Raw genomic sequence first — 13,925 nt, 5'->3', positions numbered from 1 at the left:
GGAGAGTTTTGATGGGGGGAGGAGGAGGAGTGTTTTGATGGGGGGTTGGGGGGGGAGGAGGAGGAGTGTTTTGATGGGGGGTTGGGGGGGGAGGAGGAGAGTTTTGATGGGGGGGGAGGAGGAGGAGGAGAGTTTTGATGGGGGGGAGTGGAGGAAGAGAGTTTTGATGGGGGGGGCGGGAGGAGGAGAGTTTTGATGGAGGGGAGAGGAGGAGTGTTTTGATGGGGGGGGAGGAGGAGCAGTGTTTTGATGGCGGGGGGGAGGAGGAGGAGAGTTTTGATTGGGGGGGAGGAGGAGGAGAGTTTTGATGGGTGGGGTGAGGAGGAGGAAGAGTGTTTTGATGGTGGGGGGGGCGGAGGAGGAGAGATTTGATGGGGGGGGGAGGAGGTGGAGAGTTTTGATGGAAGGAGGAGAGTTTTGACAGGGGGGAGGAGGAGGAGAGTTTTGACAGGGGGGAGGAGGAGGAGAGTTTTGACAGGGGGTGAGGAGGAGGAGAGTTTTGACAGGGGGGAGGAGGAGGAGGAGAGTTTTGACAGGGAGGAGGAGGAGAGTTTTGACAGGGGGGAGGAGGAGAGTTTTGACAGGGGGGAGGAGGAGGAGAGTTTTGACAGGGGAGGAGGAGGAGGAGAGTTTTGACAGGGAGGAGGAGGAGAGTTTTGACAGGGGGGAGGAGGAGGAGGAGAGTTTTGACAGGGGGGAGGAGGAGGAGGAGGAGAGTTTTGACAGGGGGTGAGGAGGAGGAGGAGAGTTTTGACGGGGGTGTGGGAGGAGGAGGAGAGTTTTGATGGGGGGTGGAGGAGGAGGAGGAGAGTTCTCTCGGGGGGGGGGGAGGAGGAGGAGAGTTTTGATGGGTGAGGTGGGGAGGAGGAAGAGTGTTTTGATGGTGGGGGGGGGGGCGGAGGAGGAGAGTTTTGATGGGGGGGGAGGAGGTGGAGAGTTTTGATGGGAGGAGGAGAGTTTTGACGGGGGAGGAGGAGGAGAGTTTTGACAGGGGGGAGGCGGAGGAGGAGGAGAGTTTTGACAGGGGGTGAGGAGGAGGAGAGTTTTGACGGGGGGGTGGGAGGAGGAGGAGGAGAGTTTTGATGGGGGGGGGCAGGAGGAGGAGGAGGAGAGTTTTGATGGGGGAGGAGGAGGAGGAGAGTTTTGATGGGGGGGGCGAGGAGGAGGAGAGCTTTGATGGCGTTGGGGGAGGAGGAGGAGAGTTTTGATGGCGGGGGGTAGGAGGAGGAGGAGAGATTTGATGGGGGGGGAGGAGGAGTAGGAGAGTTTTGATGGTGGGGGTAGGAGGACGAGAGTTTTGATGGGGGGATGGGGGTGTGGAGGAGGAGGAGAGTGTTTATAGGGGGGATGGGGGGTGAGGAGGAGGAGAGTTTTGATGGTGGTCGGGGGAGGAGGAGGAGAGTTTTGATGGGAGGGGGGGAGGAGGAGGAGGAGAGTTTTGATTGGGGGGGAGGAGGAGGAGGAGAGTTTTGATGGGGCGGGAGAGAAGGAGGAGGAGGAGAGTTTTGATGGGGGGAGTGGAGGAGGAGGAGAGTTTTGATGGGGGGAGAGGAGGAGGAGGAGAGTTTTGATGGGGGGAGAGGAGGAGGAGGAGAGTTTTGATGGGGTGGGGGAGGGGAGGAGGAGAGTTTTGATGGGGGGGGGGAGGAGGAGGAGAGTTTTGATGGGGGGGTGGAAGGAGGAGAGTTTTGATGGGGGGGGGTGGAAGGAGGAGAGTTTTGATGGTGGGGTTAGGAGGAGGAGAGTTTTGATGGTGGGGGGGAGGAGGAGGATGAGAGTTTTGATGGGGGGATGGGGCGGGGGGTGGGAGGAGGAGGTGGAGAGTTTTGATTGGGGGGAGAGGAGGAGGAGAGTTTTGATGGGGGGTGTGGGAGGAGGAGGAGGAGGAGGAGAGTTTTGATGGGGGGGGAGGAGGAGGAGTGTTTTGATGGGGGGTTGTGGGGGGGAAGAAGGAGAGTTTTGATGGGAGGGAGGAGGAGGAGAGTTTTGATGGGGGGGAGAGGAGGAGGAGAGTTTTGATGGGGGGGGGGCGGGAGGAGGAGAGTTTTGATGGAGGGGAGAGGAGGAGTGTTTTGATGGGGGTGGGGGTGGGGAGGTGGAGCAGTGTTTTGATGGCGGGGGGGAGGAGGAGGGGGAGAGTTTTGATGGGGGGAGGAGGAGGAGTGTTTTGATGGGGGGTTGGGGGGGGAGGAGGAGAGTTTTGATGGGGGGGGAGGAGGAGGAGAGTTTTGATGGGGGGGAGTGGAGGAAGAGAGTTTTGATGGGGGGGGCGGGAGGAGGAGAGTTTTGATGGAGGGGAGAGGAGGAGTGTTTTGATGGGGGGGGAGGAGGAGCAGTGTTTTGATGGCGGGGGGGAGGAGGAGGAGGAGAGTTTTGATTGGGGGGTAGGAGGAGGAGTGTTTTGATAGGGGGTTGGGGGGGGAGGAGGAGAGTTTTGATGGGGGGGAGGAGGAGGAGAGTTTTGATGGGTGGGGGGAGGAGGAGGAAGAGTGTTTTGATGGTGGGGGGGGCGGAGGAGGAGAGATTTGATGGGGGGGGAGGAGGTGGAGAGTTTTGATGGAAGGAGGAGAGTTTTGACAGGGGGGAGGAGGAGGAGGAGAGTTTTGACAGGGGGGAGGAGGAGGAGGAGAGTTTTGACAGGGGGTGAGGAGGAGGAGAGTTTTGACAGGGGGGAGGAGGAGGAGGAGAGTTTTGACAGGGGGGAGGAGGAGGAGGAGGAGAGTTTTGACAGTGGGGAGGAGGAGGAGGAGAGTTTTGACAGGGGGGAGGAGGAGGAGGAGGAGGAGAGTTTTGACAGGGGGGAGGAGGAGGAGGAGGAGGAGAGTTTTGACAGGGGGGAGGAGGAGGAGAGTTTTGACAGGGGGGAGGAGGAGGAGGAGAGTTTTGACGGGGGAGGAGGAGGAGGAGAGTTTTGACAGGGGGGAGGAGGAGGAGAGTTTTGACAGGGGGTGAGGAGGAGGAGAGTTTTGACGGGGGTGTGGGAGGAGGAGGAGAGTTTTGATGGGGGGTGGAGGAGGAGGAGGAGAGTTCTGACGGGGGGGAGGAGGAGGAGAGTTTTGATGGGTGGGGGGGGGAGGAGGAAGAGTGTTTTGATGCTGGGGGGGGCGGAAGAGGAGAGTTTTGATGGGGGGGGAGGAGGTGGAGAGTTTTGATGGGAGGAGGAGAGTTTTGACGGGCGAGGAGGAGGAGAGTTTTGACAGGGGGGAGGCGGAGGAGGAGGAGGAGAGTTTTGACAGGGGGTGAGGAGGAGGAGAGTTTTGACGGGGGGGTGGGAGGAGGAGGAGAGTTTTGATGGGGGGTGGAGGAGGAGGAGAGTTCTGACGGGGGGGAGGAGGAGGGGAGTTTTGACGGGGTCGGGGGGGAGGAGGAGGAGAGTTTTGATGGTGTGGGCGGGGGGAGGAGGAGGAGAGTTTTGATGTGGGGGGGGCGGTTGGTGGGGGAAGAGTTTTGATCCGGGTTGGGGGCGGGGAAGAGTGTGTTTTGATCGGGGGGGTGTGGAGGGGGAAGTCCGCAGTCCTCGGAGAGTGAAGTCCACCAGTCCCTCGGAGTTGACTCCTGCAGCCTCTGTGCTCTACGAGCCCAGCCTGCTGTGTGTTGTGTGTAGCCAGTTACCTATGTGCTCTCTCCCGCTCGGGCTTCCCACCCACCCGCACCTATCCCCTCTCGCACCGGCAGGCCCGCTGACTTCCTGGGCCAAGTTATGAAGGTAGGACTTGAGTTTTATTTTTTGTTTCTTTATTTTTTATTATTGATAGTTTTTATGCTTCTTGAATGTTGTTGCGCTTTGCAAGGTCCTTTCCGCTTCCCTTACCGCACCCCCCCCCCCCGATCTCTGGTTACTTGCGCTGATTTCTTAACTCTCCGCAAGGGTTTTTTGTATGGCCACAAGTGAGGAACAGGCCTTCGGGGCCGGCTTACATACAGTGCTCCCAAGGGATGCTGGGATTCCTTGGGACTTCAGGGGATGAGCTTCCTGGTGGCGGAACATTGGAGTGCATGCTTTCCAGATACACAACAATTACCTCAAACATTTCTACATTCAACTGCATCGACCCATAATGCTCACCTGTCTATGTCCTCATACAGGGCTCAAATTTCTCCAGGAGTTGCTCTGTTTTTTTTTGGAGCAAGCTGGCCTAAGTTAGTTTCGAGCAACTATTAGCTGTCCAAATGGCTTAAATGGCCAAAACAGGTGTACGTGGCTGGTAACACCAGCTTTTTGAAAAAAAACTAAACTTAAAAATCCTAACGAACTCACTTACACTGGCACAAATGAAATGTGCCGAATGGGGATTTTTAAGATACTCCAGAAAAATCAAGTCGCTCCAAAAAAAAAAAGCAGAGCAACTCCTGGAGAAATTTGGGCCCTGTATGAGGACATAGACAGGTGAGCATTATGGGTCGATGCAGTTGAATGTAGAAATGTATGAGGTAATTGTTGTGTATCTGTAAAGCATGCACTCCAATGTTCCGCCGCCAGGGAGCTCATCCCCTGAAGTCCCAAGGGATCCCAGCATCCCTTGTGAGCACTGTATATAAACTGGCCCCTAAGGCCTGTTCCTCACTCTGGAGTGTCTTAATAAAGACTGAGGTCACTGTTACTTTAACCTCCCTGTGTGCAGCCTCATCTGTGTTAGGAACATAATAACTGGCGACGAGAATACGAATCCAACGCAAAGATGCAGCAAACTGTGGGCATCCTGGAGAAGTTCTCAGAGGGTGAGGACTGGGAAGCCTATGTCGAACGGCTAGACCAGTACTTTGTAGCCAACGAGCTGGACGGAGAAGGAAGCGCTGCAAAAAGGAGAGCGGTCCTCCTCACAGTCTGCAAGGCACCGACCTACAGCCTCATGAAGAATCTTCTGGCTCCGGTGAAACCCACAGATAAATCACATGAGGAGCTGTGTACACAGGTTCGAGAGCATCTTAACCCGAGGGAGAGCGTGCTGATGGCGAGGTATCGGTTCTACACGTGCCAGCGATCTGAAGGTCAGGAAGTGGCAAGCTACGTCGCCGAGCAAAGGTGCCTTGCAGGACAATGTGAGTTTGATGGCTACCTGGAGCAAATGCTCAGAGACTTTTTTGTACTGGGCATTGGCCACGAGACCATCCTACGAAAACTTTTGACTGCAGAGACACCAACCTTCAGTAAGGCCATTGCGATACCACAGGCGTTTATGTCCACCAGTGATAACACCAAACAAATCCCTCAGCACACAAGTGCAGGCAATGTTCATAAATTAACTGGAACTGTGTTTGCGAGCAGAAGTGTACAGGGCAGAACCCACGAGTCTGCAACTGCCAGCAGGCTTCAGGTGACCCAGATGACTCAGAGTCCCCAACAAAGGATGAATGCAAGGCAATTCACACCTTGTTGGCGTTGTGAACTGCCACTCTGGATTGTCCTGGGCGATGGCCCCACACTGCTTGGAAGGAGCTGGCTGGGCAAAATCTGCTGGAACTGGGATGACATCCGAGCGCTATCACATGTCGATGAGGCCTCATGTTACCCAAGTTCTGAACAAATTTCTTTCCCTTTTTGAGCCAGGCATTGGAACCTTTTCCGGGGCGAAGGTGCGGATCCACTTGGTCCCAGAGGCATGATCCATTCAACACAAGGCGTGAGTGGTACCTCACATGATGAGGGAGAGAGTGGAAATCGAGCTGGACAGGTTGCAACGCGAGGGCATCATCTCCCCAGTGGAATTCAGCGAGTGGGCCAGCCCGATTGTTCCAGTACTCAAAAGTGATGGCATGGTCAGGATTTGCCGCGTAACTATTAATCGTTTCTCGCTGCAGGACCAATACCCGCTACCTAAGACAGACGACCTATTTACGACGCTGGCAGGAGGTTGACTTCGGCCTACATGATGCAGGAGCTGGAGGAGTCTTCGAAGGGCCTCACCTGCATCAACATGCACAAGGGACTGTTCATCTACGATGCCCGTTTGGAATTCGGTTGGCTGCAGCGATCTTCCAGAGAAACATGGAGAGCCTACTCAAGTCGGTACCACACAGTGGTCTTTCAGGACGACGTATTGGTCACGGGTCGGGACACCGCCGAGCACCTACAAAACCTGGAGGAGGTCCTCCAGCGACTGGATCGCGTAGGGCTGCGGCTGAAGAGGTCGAAATGCGTCTTCATGGCAACAGAAGTGGAGTTTTTGGGGAGAAAGATCGCGGCGGACGGCATTCGGCCCACAGATGCCAAGACAGAGGCTATCAGGAACACGCCCAGGCCACAGAACGTCACGGAGCTGCGGTCGTTCCTGGGACTCCTCAACTATTTTGGTAACATCCTACCGGGGTTAGCACCCTCTTAGAGCCTGTACATGTGTTATTGCGCAAAAGTGAGAACTGGGTATGGGGAAAAAAAACAAGTAATTGCTTTTGAGAAAGCCAGAAACATTTTATTCTCCAACAAGCTGCTTGTATTGTATAACCCGTGTAAAAGACTTGTGCTAGCATGTGACGCGTCGTCATACGGAGTCGGGTGTGTATTACAACAAGCTAACGTTGCGGGGAAGTTGCAACCTGTCGCCTATGCTTCCAGGAGCTTGTCTAAGGCCGAGAGGGCCTTCAGCATGATTGAGAAAGAGACATTAGCGTGTGTGTTCGGGGCAAAGAAAATACATCAGTACCTGTGTGGCCTCAAATTTGAGCTGGAAACCGATCACAAGCCCTTCACATCCCTGTTTGCTGAAAACAAGGGGATAAATACTAATGCCTCAGCCCGCATACAAAGGTGGGCACTCGCACTATCAGCGTATAACTATACCATCCGCCTCAGGCCAGGCACCGAGAACTGTGCAAATGCTCTCAGTTGGCTACCATTGGGGGTGGAAATGGCACAGCCTGCAAACTTGTTGATGGTGGTGCAGCCCGCAGACTTGTTGATGGTCATGGAAACGTTTGAAAATGATAAATCACCTGTCACGGCCCGCCAGATTAGGACTTGGACCAGCCAAGATCCTCTGCTGTCCCTAGTAAAAAAAACTGTGTACTGCATGGGAGCTGGGCCAGCATCCCCGTTGAAATGCAAGAGCCAATCAAGCGGTGAAAGGACGAACTGTCCATTCAGGCAGACTGCCTGTTGTGGGGTAACCGCGTAGTGCTACCAAAGAAGGGCACGGAGACATTCATCTCGGATCTCCACAGCACACACTCAGGTATAGTAATGATGAAAGCGATAGCCAGATCCCACGTGTGGTGGCCCGGTATCGACTCTGACTTAGAGTCCTGTGTACGGCAATGCAGCGTATGTTTGTGGTCCTGGCCCTCCAGACCATGGTCAAGGATCCATGTCGACTATGCGGGCCTGTTTCTCGGTAAAATGTTCCTGGTGGTGGTGGATGCTTTTTCAAAATGGATTGAATGTGAAATAATGTCGGGAAGCACCGCCACTGCCACCATTGAAAGCCTGAGGGCCATGTTTGCCACCCATGGCCTGCCTGACATACTGGTCAATGACAACGGGCCATGTTTCACCAGTGCCGAATTTAAAGAATTCATGACCTGCAATGGGATCAAACATGTCACCTTGGCCCCGTTTAAACCAGCCTCCAATGGGCAGGCAGAGCGGGCAGTACAAACCATCAAACAGAGCCTTAAACGAGTCACAGAAGGCTCACTCAAAACCCGCCTGTCCCGAGTACTGCTCAGCTACCGCACGAGACCCCACTCGCTCACGGGGGTGCCCCCGGCTGAGCTACTCATGAAAAGGACACTTAAAACCAGACTCTCGCTGGTTCACCCAACCTGCGTAATCAAGTAGAGAGCAGGCGGCAGCAATAAAATGTAAACGATAGTCGCGCCACTGTGTCACGGGAAATTGATCTGAATGACCCTGTGTATGTGCTAAACTATGGACATGGTCCCAAGTGGATCGCGGGCACGGTGATAGCTAAAGAAGGGAATAGGGTGTTTATTGTCAAACTAGACAATGGACAAATTTGCAGAAAGCACCTGGACCAAACGAGGCTGCGATTCACAGACTGCCCTGAACAACCCACAGCAGACACCACCTTTTTGTAAAGCATGCACTCCCATGTGCCACCACTAGGGAGCTCATCTCCTGAAGTCCCAAGGGATCCCAGCATCCCTTGGGAGCACTGTATATAAACTGGCCGCTAAGAGCTGTTCCTCACTCTGGAGTGCCTTATTAAAGATTGAGGTCACTGTTACTTTAACCTCCCTGTGTGCAGTCTCATCTGTGTTAGGAACACAATAGTAATATATTGAGGTAAAAATAGAAACATTTTATATGGTAAAATAGTAAATGGAGTTGAAGAACAGAGAGATCAAAGGAACATTCAGCCCCTCGAGCCTGTTTCATCATTTAATTAGATTACAGCTGATCTGTATCTTAATTCCATTTACCAACCTTCATTCCATACATTGCAACAGTTTGCGTTTCCTGCATTACAACAGTGACTACACTTCAAAAGTATTTCATTGGCTGAAAAGCGCATTGGGACTTCCTGAGGTCATGAAAGTTCTTTCTCTTCATATCCTTGATATTATCCAACCAAAATCTAACAATCTTAGTTTTGAACATTTTCAATTGAGCCCCAGCCTCAACAACCTTTTGCGGGAGAAAGTTCCAGATTTCTACTACCCTTTGTGCAAAAAAAACTGCTCCCTGCTTGTATCCCTGAACAGCCTAACTAATTTTAAGGTTATGGCATCTTGTACTGGATTCCCCCATCAGAGGAAATTGTTTCTTTCTCTCTATCCTATCAAATCTTTTTAACGTTTTAAACACCTCAATCAGGTCACCCCTCAATCTTTTCAACTCCAGGGAATACAAACCTTTCCTGTGCATCCTGTCCTCGGGTCCCTTGGTTGCAGATACCCGGGTCATTAAAGGTGGCAGTGTGGGTAGGGAAGGGCATAAAAAGGCAAAGGGCTTCCTTGAGTTTTGTATCCAGAATCACAGGACACAGAAGCGGAAGCTCATGTGGAACTTGTACTGGACCGGAAGCTGCAGTTGGAGAATTATGTGAAGTTTTGGGCACCTCATGACGGGAAGAATATAAAAACAATGGAAAAGATGCAGGTATATTCATTAGGATGTTACCAGGAGTGAGAGGTTATGGATATTAAGAGAGACTTGACAAGTTTGGTCTTTTTCCCTAGGATTAAGGGACGATGTGATGATTATGAAGGGATACGATGAGGTAAACAGTAATGGGTTGTTTCCATTCGTTATGAGACAGGAACAAGTGGCACAGAAATTCAAGATGAACAGAAAAAGAATTATGAAGGGGATCGAAGAAAAAATGTCTTCAATCAGAGGGAATTTGAATGTGGAATCGTCTGCCATAGACTTATTAAAGCAGAGTCCATAAATACTTTAAAAATAGATAGTTGCTTGAAAGAGGAACATTGAAGGGTAAGGAGGGCACACACGAAATTAGGAGTACAATGGGTAGTTCCTGTAGAGATGAACACCAACAAACTGATGCGCAGAATGCACTGTTTCTGTACTGTAACAGAGTATGATTCAGTGGTCCATTTCTGTACTGTATCATCATCATCATCATCATAGGCAGTCCCTCGAAGCGAGGATGACTTGCTTCCACGCCAAAAAGGGATGAGTTCACAGGTGTTTCAATGAAGGACCTAATATTCCAGATCCCGAACTACATCATGAAGGGTGGAAGGTGCCTGTGCTTGGATTTTTTTAACGTGTGGAGCTAGCTTTTGGTACAGTGGCAAGGATTACCCAAGACTAACTGGAGACCAGCTCTGCTGCACAGACCGAGCGCGCACACACATCGCGGTGTGGGCTGGCCCATGTTGCCCCTGGGCCGTCGCCTCTTCTGGGCCCCAGATTTACGCCTCTCCTGGGCCCTGGTCATTTCCCTCTATGGACTCTTGCCGCTCCTTCGCCCCTCCTGCTGCACCTGCCCGCACTGCAATCAGTGACCTGGCTTTGTAGCTGTCGCCCTCCTGCAGCAGCACGTGCTGCTCCCTGCAGTGGTATGCCGCTGCACACTGCTCCCTCCAATGGCCCCGGCCTGCTGATGGTCTTGCAGGCCCGGACCGTGCCAATTTCCGGGCCGGGTCATCGCACGCTGCTCCCTCCAATGGCCCCGGCCTGCTGACGGACTGTAACAGACCGTGATTCGATGGTCTGTTTCTGTACTGTAACAAACTATGATTCGATGGCCTGTTTCTGTACTGTAACAGACTAGGATTCAAAGAGCTGTTTCTGTACTGTAACATGGTGATTCACTGGGCTGTTCTGTACTGTAGCTGACTGGGATTAAATGGTCTGTTTCTGTACTGTGACAGACTGATTCAATGGGTGATTTCTGTTCTGTAACAGCCTGTGATTCGATGGGCTGTTTGTTTACTGTAACCGCCTGATTCGATGGGCTGTTTCTGTACTGTAACAGACTGATTCAATGGGCTGTTTCTGTACTGTAACAGACTTTGATTCAGTGGCCTCTTTCTGCAATATAACAGACTTTTGATTCGATGGTCTGTTTCTGTATTGTAACAATCTGATTCCCACACTGCAACAGTGACTACACTGCAAAAGTACTTAATTGGCTGTAAAGCGCTTGGAGTCGTTCGGTGGTCGTGAAAGGCGCTATATAAATGCAGGTCTTTCGGTTTCGATGGTCTGTTTCTGTACTGTAACTGACTGCGATTTGAAGAGCTGTTTCCGTACTGTAACAAACTGTGCTTCGATGTTTCTCTCTGCACCGGAACATCATAGGCGGTCCCTCGAACGAGGATGACTTGCTTCCACGAGAGTTCACAGACGTTTCAGTGAAGGACCTGATGTTCCTGTCCTGAACTCCAGTTGAGGGGGTGGAAAATGCCTGTCCGAGAATTTTTTTTAACGTGTGGTATCCATTGCACATCAGCCACCACATTGGCTTGACAGAGCTAGGCCTTTATCCAGTGGCAAGCATTAACCAGGACAACTGGAGACCTTCTCTGCTGCATGGACCTAGTGCGCACACACATTGCAGTGTGGGCAGGTCCGTGCTTCCCCTGGGCCCTCGGCTCTTCTGGGCCCCGTACCCTCATTCGCCGCACCTCTGCCACGATGTTCTAGGGCCCGGTGCTTCAGCTCTATTTATAGCTCCGACCTGCGGTGGTGTTCTCACACATGTCGGGGCGGCCCACGGAACAGACTGTGATTCGATGGCTTGTTTCTGTACTGTAACAGACTGATTAGATGGGCAGTTTTTGCAATAACAGACTATGATTTGATGGTCTGTTTCTGAACTGCATCAGATTGTAATTCGAGGGTCTGTTTCTGTACTAACAGACTGTGATTCGATGGGCTGTTTCCGTACTGTAACAGACTGATTCAATGGTTATTTCTGTACTGTAACAATCATCATAGGCAGTCCCTCGGGGTCGAGGATGACTTGCTTCCACACTAAAAATGAGTACTCGGGTGACTGATCAACTCATTTTCAATGGTGCAAGATGCCTGTGTGTGAATTCTTTTAACGTGGAATGGCCGTTGCACACCAGCCACCACACGGGCTTAACGGAGCAAAGTCTTGGTTCAGTTGCAAGGGGATCCAAGACGACTGGAGACCAGGCTGTGCCGCATGTACTGTAACAGACTGATTCGATGGTTTGTTTCTGTAATGTAACTGTGATTCGATGGTTTGTTTCTGTAATGTAACTGTGATTCGATGGTCTTTTTCTGTATTGTAGCACACTGATGAGATGGTCTGTTTCTGTACTGTAGCACACTGAGATGGTCTGTTTCTGTACTGTAGCAGACTGTGATTCAGTGGGCTGTTTCTGTACTGTAGCAGACTGTGATTCAATGGGTTGTTTCTGTACTGTAGCACACTGTGATTCAGTGGGCTGTTTCTGTACTGTAGCAGACTGTGATTAAGTGGGCTGTTTCTGTACTGTAGCAGACTGTGATTCAATGGGCTGTTTCTGTACTGTAGTACACTGTGATGAGATGGTCTGTTTCTGTACTGTAGCACACTGATGAGATGGTCTGTTTCTGTACTGTAGCACACTGTGATTCAATGGGCTGTTTCTGTACTGTAGCACACTGATTCAATGGGCTGTTTCTGTACTGTAGCACACTGTGATGAGATGGTCTGTTTCTGTACTGTAGCACACTGAGATGGTCTGTTTCTGTACTCTAGCACACTGATGAGATGGTCTGTTTCTGTACTGTAGCACACTGAGATGGTCTGTTTCCGTACTGTAGCAGACTGTGATTCAGTGGGCTGTTTCTGTACTGTAGCATACTGATTCAATGGTCTGTTTCTGTACTGTAACATACAAACATAGAAAATAGGTGCAGGAGTAGGCCATTCGAGCCTGCACCATCATTCAATAAGATCATGTCTGATCATTCAGCTCAGTACCCCTTTCCTGCTTTCTCTCCATACACCTTGATCCCTTTAGCTATAAGGGCCATATCTAACTCTTGAATATATCCAATGAACTGACATCAACAATTCTCTGCGGAAGAGAATTCCACAGGTTAACAACTCTCTGAGTGAAGTTTTTCCTCATCTCAGTCCTAAATGGCTTATCCCTTTTCCTTAGACTGTGACCCCTGGTTCTGGATTTCCCCAACATCGGGAACATTCTTCCTGCATCTAACCTGTCTAATCCCGTCAGAATTTTATATGTTTCTATGAGATCCCCTCTCATCCTTCTAAACTCCAGTGAATACAGGCCCAGTCGATCCAGTCTCTCCTCATATGTCAGTCCTGCCATCCCGGAACTCAGACTGGTGAACCTTCGCTGCACTCCCTCAATAGCAAGAACGTCCTTCCTCAGATTAGGAGACCAAAACTGAACACACTATTCCAGGTGAGGTCTCACCAAGACCCTGTACAACTGCAGTAAGACCTCCCTGCTCCTATACTCTTATCCCCTAGCTATAAAGGCCAACATACCATTTGCCGCCTTCACCACCTGCTGTACCTGCATGCCAACTTTCAATGACTGATGTACCATGACACCCAGGTCTCGATGCACCTCCCCTTTTCCTAATCTGCCGCCTTTCAGATAATATTCTGCCTTCGTGTTTTTGCCACCAAAGTGGATAACCTCACATTTATCCACATTATATGCTGCATCTGCCATGCATTTGCCCACTCACCTAACCTGTTCAAGTCACCCTGCAGCCTCCTCACAGCTCACAACGCCACCCAGCTAGTGTCATCTGCAAACTTGGCGATATTACACTCAATTCCTTCATCAAAATCATTCATGTATATTGTAAATAGCTGAGCCCTGTGGCACCCCACTAGTCACTGCCTGCCATTCTGAAAAGGACCCGTTTATTCCTGACTCTCTGCTTCCTGTCTGCCAACCAGTTCTCTATCCACATCAGTACATTACCCCCAATACCATGTGCTTTAATTTTGCACACTAATCTCTTGTGTGGGACCTTGTCAAAAGCCTTTTGAAAGTCCAAATACACCACATCTACTGGTTCTCTCTTGCCCACTCTACCAGTTACATCCTCAAAAAATTCCAGAAGATTTGTCAAGCATGATTTCCCTTTCATAAATCCATGCTGACTTGGACTGATCCTGTCACTGCTTTCCAAATGCGCTGTTATTTCATCTTTAATAATTGATTCCAACATTTTCCCCACCACTGATGTCAGGCTAACCAGTCTATAATTACCCGTTTTCTCTCTCCTTTTTTTAAAAATGGTGTTACATTAGCTACCCTCCGGTCCATAGGAACAGACAGTGATTCAATGGGTTGTTTTCTGTACTGTAACCGACTGTGATTCAAAGGCCTGTTTCTGTACTGCAACTGATTCAATGGTCTGTTTCTGTACTGTAACTGACTGGGATTGAATGGGCTGTCTCTGTATTGTAACAGACTGCGATCTGAAGGGCTGAATCTGTCCTGTAACAGACTGTGCTTCGATGGTCTGTTTCTGTACTGTAACAGAC

At 50.9% G+C, this 13,925-nt stretch overlaps 1 protein-coding gene across 1 annotated transcript in view; it reads right to left on the bottom strand.

The window, feature by feature from the left end:
* Positions 1–13,925, bottom strand: part of orc2 (origin recognition complex, subunit 2) — a 309,274-nt gene that overhangs the window by 232,690 nt on the left and 62,659 nt on the right. The gene's annotated exons all lie outside the window — the stretch shown is intronic.

This window comes from Pristiophorus japonicus, chromosome 3 (assembly GCF_044704955.1).
Source record: "Pristiophorus japonicus isolate sPriJap1 chromosome 3, sPriJap1.hap1, whole genome shotgun sequence".
Taxonomy (NCBI): Eukaryota; Metazoa; Chordata; class Chondrichthyes; family Pristiophoridae; genus Pristiophorus; species Pristiophorus japonicus.
Note: the sequence above shows the minus strand (reverse complement) of the source record. Positions and strands in the feature narration are given on the sequence as shown.